Source organism: Phacochoerus africanus, chromosome 6 (assembly GCF_016906955.1).
Source record: "Phacochoerus africanus isolate WHEZ1 chromosome 6, ROS_Pafr_v1, whole genome shotgun sequence".
Lineage (NCBI taxonomy): Eukaryota > Metazoa > Chordata > Mammalia > Artiodactyla > Suidae > Phacochoerus > Phacochoerus africanus.
Window position 1 is genome coordinate 40,901,248 of NC_062549.1, and position 13,944 is coordinate 40,915,191.

The 13,944-nt window shown below is 38.5% G+C and overlaps 1 long non-coding RNA gene across 2 annotated transcripts in view; it reads right to left on the bottom strand.

The window, feature by feature from the left end:
* Positions 1 to 212: 212 nt before the first annotated feature.
* LOC125129167 (uncharacterized) overlaps positions 213 to 13,944 on the bottom strand; it is a 38,382-nt gene continuing 24,650 nt past the window's right edge. For both annotated transcript variants that reach the window (XR_007135428.1, XR_007135427.1), the window contains 2 exons: positions 5,615 to 5,815; positions 213 to 310 (listed from right to left, as the gene is read on the bottom strand). This is a non-coding gene — a long non-coding RNA (uncharacterized LOC125129167). The remainder of the gene's footprint in view (positions 311 to 5,614; positions 5,816 to 13,944) is intronic.

Below are 13,944 nucleotides of genomic sequence, written 5' to 3' on the forward strand. Positions count from 1 at the left end.
TATATGTATATATAACAGTTAATAGGCAAATGGTTTTTATTTAATTAAATAGGAAAAATGACCATACCAAATAAAAACAGATTAAGGATACCTATAAGAAATTCAAAAGAAACCATATGAAATATGTATGACTGAAGAATCAGTGGATATAGTCTAAAACCCAGTATTTCAAAGGAAAATTAAGATAAGATGCAATTTTTACCTACCATATTTACAGGGAGTAAAGAAAAACTCAGATGCTGTAGAGGTGACGATGGTGTAGTGATAGGATTCCCCATCTGTTACTACCGATAGTCTACAGTGTTAATTTCTGAAAAGCAATCAGAAACATGCATCGAGACCCTTACAACTATCGTATTTTTTGAGCTAGATATCCAAATGCTGGACGCTTGTCCTGGGACAATAATTTTTAAATTATGCAAAAATGCAGACACAAAGATGCTTATCATAAGAGCATAATTTATAGGAAAGGCTGTTTTTCTTCCCTTCTTTCCTCCTTCTTTCCTTCCTTTTTTTGGCACACCTGTGGAATATGGAAGTTTCCAGGCTAGGGGTTGAATTGCAGCTGCAGCTGAGGCCTACTCCTACACTACGGCAACACCAGATCCAAGCTGCATCTGCAAACTACACTGCAGCTTGCAGCAACAGCAGATCCTTAACCCACTGAGCAAAGCCAGGGATCAAACCCACATTCTCACAACAGCATTCTCAAAGCATCAGGCCCTTAACACTGAGCCACAGTGGGAACTTTGGTTGGATTTCTTAATGGAAACACATAGGTAAGTCAGTGTTGGGATGCAAATTCAGTAGGTAAAGGCTCTTGTTCCATACAATTATTTTCATCCACACATTTCTATAGCAATGCTGGGGCCGAACACTCAGAGTTGTTAAAAATGTCTTATGTGGAGTTCCTGTCATGGCGCAGTGATTAATGAATCCGACTAGGAACCATGAAGTTGTGGCTTCTATCCATTGGCCTTGCTCAGTGGGTTAAGAATCCGGCGTTGCAGTGAGCTATGGTGTAGGTTGCAGATGCGGCTCAGATCTGGCATTGCTGTGGCTCTGGCATAGGCCAGTGGCTACAGCTCGGATTAGACCCCTAGTTTGGGAATCTGCATATGCCGCGGGAAGCGGCCCTAGAAAAGGTAAACACACACACACACACACACACACACACACACGTGTCTTATGTTACAAGGACGGCCCTGAAAGAGGTAAGATTATGTGATAGGACAGTAAGGGATTAAGGTGTAAGATCAATGAGAAAAACTTTACATTAAAATCATGTTAGTTCCAGATCTCTGAGACTTCAGCATGTCTGACTGGCTCCGCAGAAACTCTTGACAGCCTGAAAAGGCTGGTAGAGGTTCACATCTGGCAAGGCATTCAGAACTTCTGGGTACACTGGAGTCCACTGAAACTAGGGTGAACCTTTCTCTCATTGTCCCTGAGATAGTCTTTGTTTACTCTTACTGTCTGGATTATAAATGGTTAATGGGTGGCTCCTTCTACTCTCAAAAATTGCCCCATTATTTGGAATGATGTTATATGTCGCCCTAAAGACCCATTTATTTAAGTTAAATAAGCTATACTCATTTTAAGTAAATGGTGTTTTGATGCAACAGAATGTACTGAAGAGCATTAAATGACATGGCTCAATGCATTTCATTACAGTTTTTACTAAGGGTGCTGTCCATTATCTTATGTTGTTCTTCTCTGAGAGCTCATAAAAGGCATTTCTCTCTGGTCTCATTTACAGTGTAGCTGTGTTTCTCCTGGGTATCTGGTGTAATTTTGTCTCCTGGACTCAACTGCAGAACAAGTCCCATTTCTCACTTTATATTCAGCCATTGGTAGATGCTTAGAACCAACCATGATATCCATCTTTAGTCCAAATATGGTCCTTGAGTTCTTGGAGACAAATTATAAGGCCTATAATTTGCCATTGTACCTCCCCTTCAAAATGCAAACGCATGTTTTTCATTTCTTTTAGGGGGGAGGCCACACCCATGGCATATGGAGGTCCCCAGGCTAGGGGTCAAATCAGAGCTGCAGCCACTGGCCTATACCATAGCCACAGCAATGCCAGATCCAAGCTGTGTCTGAAACCTACATCATGGTTCACGGCAACGCCGGATCCTTAACCCACTGAGCGAGGCCAGGGATTGAACCTTCATCCTCATGGATACTAGTCAGATTTGTTTCCACTGAGCCATGACAGGAATTTGTTTTTCTTTTTTTCCCCCCAACAATTTTATTTATTTATTTTTATTTATTTTTTTATTACTCAATGAATTTATTACATTTATAGTTGTACAATGATCATCACAATCTAATTTTATAGGATTTCCATCCCACAAGCCCAGCACATCCTCCCACCCCCCGAACTGTCTCCTTTGGAAACCATAAGTTTTTCAAAGTCTGTGAGTCAGTATCTACTCTGCAAAGAAGGGAACTCCTGTTTTTCATCTTAAGCGTTTAAAAATAGTAGATAGTAGAAGGATCATCCCAATCAACCACCATTAAACAATAAGATTTCTGTTCTTCAAAAGATACATATTGCTGAAGGTGAGACAGTAAAATGCAGAGGTTGTAAGAGCTCTAGACAGGTGGAGTTGCGTTTAATAACTATGATGCCAAACTTAGCTTCTTTATCAACACATTATGTCATTGTTGCAGACCATCCTCAAAATATCATACTAGAATTAATTTCACTTGAGAATTCTTTGTTCATTTATTTATCCTATGTTTATGGACCACTGTGATTGTGCCATTTTAAAGTGTGATTCTGGGAATATCTGCATTAGTGTCTTTTGGATAACTGTTAAATGTGCGATCTCACATGAGACTTTCTGAAACTGAACTTGTATGGATTTACTTGATTTAAAAGCTTCTCAAGCAATTGCTTTGACACAGAATTCAAAATCTTTTAATTTACCTATGGATATGACATGGTGAAAAGCTCTGTGGGGATACAGAGATGAAGAAAATATTGCAAGTAATTCATTTTTTTAAAAGATGCATATTACAAAAAGAATGCTATAGGTGTCAGCCAATGTTCCTTGTATCTGTCAAGACACCCTTTAAGCAACTTGTGTCTTACCATTGCTGCATGAGTGACACACTCCCAGAGGACAGTCAAGAAATGAAACTCATGGCTTATACCATCATGAGGAGTTAGTTGGGGAGTTTATTCCTGTAACTAGTCTCTTCTTCCTGTTCCTTTGTTTATTTATAAAAAAGGTCAGTTTTATTGGTTCTGCAGTCACAGAAAGCTGTCACTTCAAATGGCACATGGCTACTTAGTCTCTGATCAGTGTAAGGATATGATACAATTCTTCCTCCAATTGCTAGAAGGCAATGGAGGCAGTTATTGACAGAGCTCCAAGTCGCAAGACAAGCCCCAGGATTGAGTAATGCCATTTTCAACATGGGTTGGCAGAATGCAGGCACTTAAAATAGAAATCAGAGTTTCAGCGACAACATATTCCAATTTTTTTTTCATTCTTGGTGTCATTAGAATAAGCATCACCATTTCCTCAGTTATAAAGAAACATTTTTAAAAAGACATGTTCGGGAGTTCCCGTCATGGCTCAGCAGTAATGAACCCAACTGGGACCCATGAGGACGTGGGTTCATCAGTGGGTTAGGATCTGGTGTTGCCTTGAGCTGTGGTGTAGGTTGCAGAAGCAGCTCCAATTTGACCCCTAGCCTAGGAATTTCCTTATGTCCTGGGTGAAGCCCTAAAAAGCAAATAAAATAAAATAAAATAAAATAAAATAAAATAAAATAAAATAAAATAAAATAAAATAAAATAAAATAAAATAAAATAAAACAAAATAAAATAATAAAATAAAATGATATGTTCCTACTGCCTTTGCAACTTTTCTGTAAATCTAAAACTATTCTAAAGTAAAAGTTTATTTTTTTAAAAAAGACAATGTATCTTTTTTTCTTTTTAGAGTCACACCCCTGCAGCATACGGAGCTTCCCAGGACAGGGGTCAAATCAGAGCTGTAGCTGCCAGCCTATGCCATAACCACAGCAACGTCAGATCTGAGCTACTTCTGCGACCTACACCACAGCTCAAGGCAACGCCGGATCCTTAGCCCACTGAGTGAGGCCAGGGATTGAATCTACAATCTCATGGTTACTAGTCAGATACATTTCCTCTGAGTCATGATGGGAACTCCCCAAAAAGACAAGGTATTTTTAAAAAATTAAAAACACTCTATATGCTAGCTTTAATGCTACCAAACAAATACGTGTAGTTCTTCAAACTCTAGGCACACAGTAGGATTGCCCTTCCTGGGCCCCTGAAGTTTCATAGGGCCCTGTGACCACCTCTTGCCAAAGAATGGGGCTGAAAGTATTTCCTGGCATTATAGTAAGACACTGCTTTTCCTCTGCCACAGGACTTGAGAATGTTCTAGCAAGAGGATGTTCCACCGCATCATCATGACTAAAGATGATGGAGAAGTAAAGTCCCAGCTGTGGCCTGCAGTGGACATGCCTTGTAATCAAGATATGGACCTTTCCCTTTTAAGCCACTGAGTTTTGAGAATTGCTTTCCCCATAGCATAATTGAGCATATACTCATGCAATATGGCAGGACTTTAGATGGAATGTGGGATCCAAGACTGAGTACACTTTTTTGTGCATATGTGTGTGTGCTTGTGCGTGTGTGATATGTGTGAAGTTTTATTAAATGGGTCCTCAAGCACTAGTCAGTATAGTTATGTTCCTGTTTTATCCAGAGTTCAGGTTAACCCCTATTGCCCTGAAAATTAATCACAATGTTTCCTTTCATTATAAAAAAGTGTCTCAGTTTACACAACAAACTATTACAGTCATGGTAGGACAAATGCATGCTATTAGTAAGTGTATTAGACTTCATAGTTTGCATTTTGCACACAAACCTCCATAAAAGCCTCCATCTTATTTTCCTAACTTTATTTTTACTTTCCCTCATTTTTCTATTTTATTTAAAAATTTCTTGGAGTTCCTGTCATGGCACAGCAGAAACAAATCCAACTAGGAACCATGAGGTTGTGGGTTCAATCCCTGGCCTCAGTCAGTGGGTGAAGGATCTGGCGTTGCCATAAACTGTGGTGTAGGTCACAGATGCAGCCTGGATCTGGTGTTGCTGTGGCACAGGCCAGCAGCTATAGCTTCAATTTGACCCCTAGCCTGGGAATTTCCATATGCCATGGGTGTGGCCCTAAAAAGCAAAAAAAATTTTCTCTATTTTGCTATAATATAGTATCTTTTAATCTTTCCATTAGAAAAAAACCTGATAAATTATGTGTATACAATTTGTTTTTTGTAATTAATACATTTATTAAAAATAATTAAAAAAATTTTTAAATGTGTTTGAAGAATTACAAATGGCTTTCTTCCTTTTAATAGTGTTACATGTCCTCCAGTTAATATAATTTCCCTTCACATTCCAGAAAAGCAGCCCATTCTGGTGAGCACTGAGAATAACTACATAATTACATAACGTGCTATGACTGTTCTGTCAGTCAGGGCTTTTAATTGCAAGCAACAGAGGTAGATTGTGGCAGAGGTAAGAAGAAAAAGGAGTTAATTAAGAAACTATCAGGTAACTCACAGAATCACTGGAAGAGCTTGAAGCTAACCAGCTATGGAAAATCCACCCAAATGTAGAATCTTGTTCAGTGAGGAAACAGCTTCAGCTGATTGGCCCTGCAGCCATGAAGAGAAGGTTCTTATTCTTTAATTCTTGAGTTACAGGCTCCTGAATGAAGTTCTGGTATAGATACCGCTGACTGATGTGCTAGGTGCTTGTATTCTATTGCAAAGAAAGCAGGAAAAGCAAAAAAAAATCTATCATTTTCAACAACTATAGTAAAAGACAGTCTTTGTTCCTCACCAAGATACATAGGATGGGGAATTAAACATTCCCTTGGGCTTTTACTAAGCGTTTAGATGCTGAACCAGAATAAATGAAGAAAAAAAATGGCAACTGTCTATTTTAGGCAATGAAATTTAATACAGAAGTACACGTGATCATTACATTGTACACACATGTGGTTTCGGTCCACTGTTTGGCCCGATATCCACAATCCTATTTATTCCCATGCCCTGAGACCACAGACACTGTATGAGAAGACAGATGCATTCTTCCACTTTACACTAGTTAGAAAGTTTTCTTCATCAATGACTTCATAGAAAAAGACTAAAAGGAAAGCAAATATCTCTCTCTCTTGCCAAAAACAAACAAACAAACAAACACTTCAGTAACATCTTCATCCATATATTTAGGTGAAGTAACAGCAACTCTTAAGAGCAGAGCTTTCCCGGGTGTTGTGGCTCAGTGGGTTAAGGATCCAGCATCGTCACTGCTGCAGCCTGGGTTGCAGTTTTGGAATGGGTTTGATACCTGGCCCAGGAACTTCTGCCTGCTGCAGGTAAGGCCAAAAAGATATTATATATATATAATTATATATATAAAGAGCAGGGCTCTCCCTAGAGTTAGGAAAAAGCCCACTTGCCCACTGTGAATCCATTTACCCAAGGTCCTAGCTAGATTAAAAAAAAAAAAAAAACTACCAGAGTTCTTGTTGTGGCTCAGTGGTTAACAAATCCGACCAGTATCCATGAGGTTTCGGGTTCGATCCCTGGCCTCACTCAGTGGGTTAAGGATACGGCGTTGCCATGAGCTGTGATGTAGGTCGCAGATGCGGCTCAGATTCCACGTTGCTGTGACTGTGGCGTAGGCCAATGGCTACAGCTCCGATTAGACTCCTAGCCTGGGAACTTCCATATGCCACGGGTGTGGCCCTAAAAAGACAAAAAGACAAAAAAAAAAAAAAAAAAAAACAGAAAAAACCTACCGACATAGTAAATAAAAAACTATTGCTCCTCAAATTGAGGTTAGGAAATCAGCTCTGCTACTCAGTTACAACATGCTTCTAGATATTCACCGAAGTCATTCTTACCACCTATGAAATGAGGCACTTGAGAGCAATAAAATGCCCAAGTGCTTCCAGATCTTAAATTCTATCATTCAGTAAAGACAAATAGGCAGAATTATGCCCAGGTACAGCCTCTGGACCTAAGCCTGGTATTAATACATGGCAGATACTTACTGAAGGTTGATTGAATGAATGAATACATTATGAATACATTAACTAAATACATGATTTATGAATGAATAAATGTTCTTTAATTCTTTGTTGAAGACAGTATAACCAGATCAAGGACTACAACTCCACTGAAATCCCTCTGATTATCTTTTGTTTTCAATTGATCATAGGTTTTCTCTTTTTCCGGAACGAACATTATCACTGAGTTGCTCAGCGAAAATGCTCTAATCACACCTTTATTTTCATTTACTTTAAAAAACTTTGAGTTATATTTTATACATTATATCCATTTAAAGTGTACAGCTCAATGGGCTTTAGTATACTCATATTAGCTGTAAAACCATTACCAGAATCTCATTTTAGAACTTTTCTTTTTTCTCCCCCCCCCCAACCTTGATACTCAGAGCAATTATTCTCCATCCACCTCCTATCCCAAGCCCTGGGCCAATACTAGTCTACTTTTGGTATCAATAAATTTGTCTCTTCTGGGCATTTCATCTAAATGGAATCATTAAATATGAGCTCTTTATACTTGTTTCTTTCACTTAGCATAATATTTTCAAGGTTTGTCCTTATTGTAGCACTTATTAATGTGCTATTAATTTTCTTTGGCCAAATGATATTTAATTGTATGAGTATATCATATTTTATTTATTCATTCATTAATTGACAAATATTTGAGTTGTTTCCACTTTCTTGTTAATTATGAATAATGCTGCTATGATCATTTAGGTACTAGGTTTTTTTATGAATGGATGTTTTCATTTATCTTAGCATATACCTAGGAATGAAATTGCTAGGTATATGCTAGGTCTTATGACAACTCTGTGTTTAATCTTTTGCAGAACTGTGAGACTATTTTCCAAAGTGGCTGCAGCATTCCACATTCCCACAAGCAATGTTTGGGAATTGCTTCGTCCCCTCACCAACACTCATTAATATGCCTTCTGATCATAGCCTTCCTGGTGGGTGTGCAGTTATATCTCCTTGTGGTTTTGATTTACATTTTTTGATAGTTAAGGATGTTGAGAATCTTTTCATATATTTATTCCCCTTTTGTGCATCTTCTTTGGAGAAATGTCTATTAAGATCTTTTCATCATTTTTATTAATTTTTTCAATTGTAAAATTGTTGTTTTTTAAATTTTATTAGAGTATAGTTGAAATATAATGTTGTGTTAGTTTCATGCGTACAGCAAAGTGAATTGGTTTTACATATATATACACATATCCATTCTTTTATATATTCTTTTCCCACATAGGTTATTACAGAATATTTAGATCTCCCTGTGCTATACAGTAGGTCCTTCTTAGTTATGTATTTTATGTATAATAGTATGTATATGTTAATCCCAAACTCCTAATTTATCCCTCCCCTCCTTCACTACAGTTTCCCTTTGGTAATCATAAGTTTGATTTTGAAATCTGTGAGTTTGTTTTATAAATAAGTTATTTTGTATCATTTTTATTAGATTCCACATGTTAGTGATATCATGTATTTGTCTTTTTCTGTCTGACTTACTTCACTTAGTATAATAATCTCTAGGTCCATCCATGTTGCTGCAAATGGCATTATTTCATTCTTTCTTATAGCTAAATAGTATTCCATTGTATATATTTCCACATGTTTTTATCCATGATTCTGTTAATAGACATTTTGGTTGCTTCCATGTCTTGGCTATTGTAAATAGTCCTGCAATGAACATTAGGAGGCATATATCTTTTTGAATTCCAGTTTTCTCTGGATAGATGCCCAGGAGTGGAATTGCTGGATCATACAGTAGTTCTATTTTTAGTTTTTAAGGAACTTCCATACTGTTAAATTAGGTCCCATGCATTTGTTTTTATGTTTTCATTACTCTGGGAGGTAAATCCAAAAAGTTATTGCTGTATTTTATGTCAGAGAGTGTCCTACTTAGGTTTTCTTCTAAGAGTTTTATAGTATCTGATCATATATTTAGGTCTTTAATCCATTTTGAGTTTATTTTTGTGTATGGTGTTAGAGAGAGTTCTAATTTCATTCTATTATATGTAGTGGTCCAATTTTCCCAGCACCATTTATTGAAGAGACTGTTTTTTCTCCATTGTATATTTTTGCCTCCTTTGTCATAGATTAGTCGACCATAGGTCCACAGGTCTATTTCTTGGCTTTCTATTCTGTTCCAAGATCTATATTTCTATTTTCATGCCAGTACCATACTGTTTTGATGACTATAACTCTGTAGTATAGTTGAAGTTAGGGAGTCTGATTCCTCCAGTTCCATTTTTCTTTTCAAGATGGCTTTGCCTATTTGAGATCTTTTGCATTTCCATACAAAATTTAAAATTGTTTGTTCTAGTTCTGTGAAAAATGTCACTGGTAATTTGATAGTTATTGCATTGAATCTATAGATTATCTTGGGTAACACAGTCTTTTCACAATAATGATTCTTCCAACCTAAGACCATGGTATATCTTTTCATCTGTGTGTATGTCCTCTTCATTTCTTTCATCAGTGTCTTATAGTTTTCAGAGCACAGGTCTTTTGGTTCTTTAGGTAGATCCTTTCATCATTTTTAATTGGATTGTCTTCTCATTGTTTTGTGAAAGCTCTTTATATTTTGTGTGTATAGGTCACTTAGCTGATATATGATTTGACAATATTTTCTCTCATCCTGTGGATGGTTTTTTGACCTTTGCTATAGTGTCATTTGAAGTACAAATCTTTTTAATTTTGATGAATATCAGTTTATCATTTTTTTTTCTTTTGTCAATTATGCTATTTCTTCTTTAGTCATTCCAGAAAATTGCAGGTTTCTAGAAATTTAATTTTTGGCATGCAGTTGTTCATAGTATTCCTTTAAATTTGTTTTTACTCCTGCAAGATCAGTAACAGTTTCTCTTCCATTCCTGATTTTTTAAATTTGATTCTTTTCTTTTCAGTATTGTTGATTTTCTCCATTGTTTTTGAGTATTTCATGCCACTCCCTTCTGGCCTGCATAGTTTCTGCTAAAAGTGAACTGATAGTCTTATTGGAATTCCCTTGTACATAACTAGTTGCTTCTCTCTTGCTGCTTTTAAGATTCTATCTTTATCTTTAATTTTTTTCCATTTTAATTATAACCTGTCTAGGTGTGGACCTCTTTGGGTTCATTAGTCCAAATAGAAGAAGACTCCCTGTTCTTCCTGGACCTGGGTATCTGTTTCTTTTCCAAGGTCAGGGAAGTTTTCATTTATTATTTCTTCAAATAAGTTCTCTTCCCTTTCTCTCTTTCTTCTTCTTATGGGATTCCTATAATGTGACTATTAGTACACTTGATATTGTATCCAGTATCTTCATTTTTTAATTTTATTTTTATTAGAGTATAGTTGATTTACAGTGTTGTGTCAATTTCTGCTGTACAGCATAGTGACCCAATCATACAAATATACACATTCTTTTTCTCAGATTATCTTCCATTATAGTCTATCCCAAGAGACTGGATATAGTTCCCTGTGCTCATTGCTTATCCATTCTAAATCTAATAGTTTGCATCTACTAACCCCAAACTCCCAGTCCATTCCACTCCCTACCCCCACCCCCTTGGCAACCACTATTCTGTTCTCTATGTCCATGAGTCTGTTTCTGTTTTATAGATACGTTCACTTGTGCCATGTTTTAGATTCCACATATAAATGATATCATACAGTATTTTTCTCTTTCTGAATGACTTCACTTAGCATGAAAATCTCTATTTCCATTTATGTTGCTGCAAATGGCATTAGTTTGTTCTTTTTATCACTGAGTAGTATTCCATTGTATACATGTACCACATCTTCTTAATCTATTCATCTGACGATGAACATTTAGGTTGTTTCCACATCTTGACTATTGTGAATAGTGCTGCAATAAACATAGAGGTGCATGTATCTTTTTGAAGGGGAGTTTTGTCCAGACATATGCCCAGGGGTGGGATTTCTGGATCATATGGTAGTTCTATATTTAGTTTTCTGAGGTACCTCCCTAATATTTTCCATAGTGGTTGTACCAATTTACATTCCCACCAACAGTGAAGCAGGGTTCCCTTTTCTCCACACTCTCTCCAGAATTTGTTATTTGTTGACTTGTTCGTGATGGCCATTCTGACTGGCATAAGGTGGTGCCTCACTGAAGTTTTGATTTGCATTTCTCCAATAATTAGTGATGTTGAGTATTTTTTCCTGTGGCTACTGGCCATCTATATGCCTTCTTTGAAGAATTGTCTATTTAGGTCTTCTGCCCATTTTTCAATTGGGTTGTTTGGGTTTTTGTTGTTGAGTTGTATGAGTTGTTTATATATTTTGGAGAGTAGGCCTTGTCATTTGCATTATTTGCAAAAATTTTCTCCTATTCTGTGGGTTGTCTTTCTGTTTTTTTAATGGTTTCCTATCCTTGTTTTTAATGCTTTTTTTTTTCTTTTTCCCCTTCAGCTTGAGTGACTCCACTACACTGTCTTCCAGTTTAGTCATCCATTCCTTTTTTATTGTTGTTGTTGTTGTTGTTGCTATTTCTTGGGCTGCTCCCACAGCATATGGAGGTTCCCAGGCTAGGGGTTGAATCGGAGCTGTAGCCACAGGCCTATGCCAGAGCCACAGCAACGCGGGATCCGAGCCGCGTCTGCAACCTACACCACAGCTCACGGCAATGCCGGACCGTTAACCCACTGAGCAAGGGCAGGGACCGAACCCTCAACCTCACGGTTCCTAGTCGGATTTGTTAACCACTGCGCCACGACGGGAACTCCCATAGTCATCCATTCCTCTGCATCATCTAAGCTACTGTTACTTTTAGTTTTTTTTTTTTTAATTTCAGTTATTGTATTCTTCAGTTCTGCTGATTTTTCTTTATACTTTCTAACCCTTTGTTAAACTTCTCACTGTGATCACTCATTCTTCTCCTGAGTTTCTTGAGCATCTTTATGGTCATTATCTTGAACTCTTTATCAGGTAGAATGCTTATCTCCATTTTGTTTAGTTCTTTTTCTGGGGTTGTGTCTGTTCCTTTATTTGCACCATATTTATTTGTGTCATCATTTTGCTTAAGTCTCTTTATTTTTACATATTAAATAGGTCTGTTGTACTTCCTGATCTTGGAGAAGTGACTTCATGTAGGAGGCATCCCATTTGGCTCAGCAGCATACTCCTCTCCAGTCACCAGAGCTATATATTCTAGAGGTGAACCCTGTTTGAACTGTGTGGGCCTTTCTGTTATGGCAAGGCTAACTATTGTAGGCATGCTGGTGGACAGGGATGGGTCCCCACATGGATTGCTGCCTAGGCCTCTACATCCTGGGCCTGTGCTAAGCTGCTAGTAGGAAGGGTTGGCCTCTAGCCCATTGGCTGCCAGGCTGTGCATAATGCAGTGGCTACTGGCCCACTGGTGAGTTAAGGTTGTGTCTGAGGGATCTTTTTATTTGTCTCTTTCCTTGATTTTCACTAGTGAGCCTCTAACTGGCTTAAAATTTAGCTTGATGCTCTCATAAAGCTACCAAATTTCTCTTAATTGGCTACCATCACAGCCTCCATTGTTTATGAGAATACACTTAGGCATGAATTTCCCCACACTCTGTGTTAAATAAAGTCACTTCCTTTGGGAAGAGCTCACAGCTCTCTGTTCTATGAACTGTCCTCTCCCCAACTCAACCTCTGTATCACTCTTCTAAATTGGGGTGGGAAGAGTTCCCCACTTCTTTCAAATGACACCACTGCTTCATGAGCACTATTCCAGTCTAGAGAAGCAACCTAGAATATATATATATACACACACATAGGTAGATAGATAGATAGATAGACGGACAGAGAGACAGACTAGAGTAGACTCTATCAAAAAATCAAGTTGTTAGAACCTGAGAATTCAATGAAGATTTTGTAAAGAAAGCCAAAATAGGCTTTATTTACAAAAAAAAAAAAAAAAAAAAAGCCATGGCTCAGCAGTCAATGGCTGTGACTAGTATCCATGAGGATATGGGTTTGATCCCTGGCCTCGCTCAGTGGGTTAAGGATCCAGCTTAGGTGAGCTGTGGTGTAGGTCACAGGTGTAGCTCAGATCCCTCATTGCTGTAGCTATGGTGTAGGCCAGTGGCTACAGCTCCGATTGGACCCCTAGCCTGGGAATCTCCTCATGCCTGGGGTGTGGCTCTAAAATAGCAAAAAGGAAAGAAAAAGAAAGAAGAAAGAAGAAGAAAGAAAGACCAGACATCACTGCAGGAAGGAAGGAAGGAAGGACCGTAAGGACGGAAGGAAGGCTTCGGCAGAGAATGAAGGTGAAAGTAAGTAAATTCAATTAAGGACGTACTATACGTCCGTCCTCCTTCCTTAAGTCTTACCTTGAACTTCACTTACACTCACTCCTACTCTCCCTCCATCCCCTCCCTCCCTCCTACCTCCCTCCCTCCCCATCCCCTCCATCCCTCCCTCCTCCCCCCCTCTCCCTTCCTTCCTTCCTTCCTTCCCTTCCTTCCTCCTCCCTTCCCTCCCTCCCTTCCTTCCTTCCTTCCTTCCTTCCTCCCTCCCTCCCTCCCTCCCTCCCCCTCCCTCCCCTCCCTCCCTCCCTCCCTCCCTCCCTCCCTCCCCTTCCCTCCCTCCCTCCCTCCCTCCCTCCCTCCCCTCCCTCCCGCCCTCCCTCCTCCCTCCCTTCCCTCCCTCCCCCCTCCCCAGCCATACCCTCCATTAATTACTACAGTAATTAAGTTCTGATTCCTCGCATCCAAATATAATCAGTGAGTAATGATGATGAATAGAAAAGTGTTTCCTGGAGCATAATGTATCTGTACATGACAATCCTATGCCCATGTGGTTTTCCATACATATAGCTAAATTCAGAAATAGAGGTGGG